Raw genomic sequence first — 1,399 nt, forward strand, 5'->3', positions numbered from 1 at the left:
ATTGACTGGTCAGCAGGCCCAGAAATAAATCTCTCTCTCTCTCTCTCTCTCTCTCTCTCTCTCTCTCTCTCTCTCTCTCTCTCTCTCTCTCTCTCTGTCTCTCTCTCTGTCTCAGCAGCACTGGGATTATAGGTACACACTAACACACTAACATACCCAGTTTCTTTTGTGAGTTCTGGGATTTGAATTCAAGTCCTCAATACTTGCCCATCAATCACCTTATCCTCTGAGCCCTCTCCCTGGCCCAAGCTAGAAGGGGTTTTTGTTTGTTTGTTTGTTTTTGGTTGTTTTTTTTTTTTTTCGGTTTTTCAAGACAGGGTTTCTCGGTGTAGCCCTGGCTGTCCTGGAACTCACTTTGTAGACCAGGCTGGCCTTGAACTCAGAAATCTGCCTGCCTCTGCCTCCAGAGTGCTGGGATTAAAGGCGTACGCCACCACGCCCGGCAAGATGGAAGTTCTTAATGAGCACTGTTATTAAGTTACTCTATGTAGAAAACAAACAAAACAAAAAGACTTATCCTCCCCCTTAACAAGAACACTGTCTTACAATAATAACAGTTCTTTTTTTTTTTTTTCCTATAATGTGCCACCTACTAACTGGTTCATCAGACACATATCACCATTATTTCACTTAGCACCCTATCTGGTTGTGTCTTGCTCGCTACTTCAAAGAGAAATTTCTCCAGAGTTCTGGCAGAGCCTTGGAGACCTGACCCCATCACACACTAGACTGACAGTGTAAGGGCCCCCTGCATCCTGAAGCTTGGCAGCCAGCTAGCCTTCAATACTAAAAGCAATATACTCCCTTGACTCATTGTGAGTCTCCTCATCTTCCCTTCCACCCCATTGCTCTCTTGAAACCCTGCCAGGTCAGAGTACCTTTTCTCTCAAGGTCTCGTGAGGGCCTCTACCTTGCACTAATAATGTAGAAAAGTCAGCTCTTAGATCAATGATGGCAAGCGACTCTGACATCTACGTCTGCCCTTCTCTGCACATGCCACTGCCACCTACAGAGAGCCTCACCCACAGTGATGGTTTCAAACCAACTGGAGAACAGCATCAAAGAGTTCACAGGTCCAACCGTCCTGACCTGTTTCTTTCTGAAAAGGTAAAGAAAGGGTTGTGATACTTAGAATTGTCACTGGTGCCTAAAACTTTCTGGGCCTGGCTAACTGGAACTCTTCAGCCAGGAAGCATTTTCTTTTTTTCTTTTAGATAAACATTTTATTTACAATTATTCTTTTTTTTTGATTTTTAATATTTTTATTACATATTTTCCTCAATTACATTTCCAATGCTATCCCAAAAGTCCCCCATAGCACCCCCCACTTCCCTACCCACCCATTCCCATTCTTTTGGCCCTGGCATTCCCCTATATTGGGGCATATAAAGTTTGCAAG

The 1,399-nt window shown here is 43.8% G+C and overlaps 1 protein-coding gene across 1 annotated transcript in view; it reads right to left on the bottom strand.

Moving 5' to 3' along the window:
* The window catches only part of Dner (delta/notch like EGF repeat containing), a 301,982-nt gene that overhangs the window by 145,108 nt on the left and 155,475 nt on the right, over positions 1-1,399 (bottom strand). The window lies entirely within an intron of this gene.

The sequence above is a fragment of the Mus caroli genome, chromosome 1 (assembly GCF_900094665.2).
Source record: "Mus caroli chromosome 1, CAROLI_EIJ_v1.1, whole genome shotgun sequence".
NCBI lineage: Eukaryota > Metazoa > Chordata > Mammalia > Rodentia > Muridae > Mus > Mus caroli.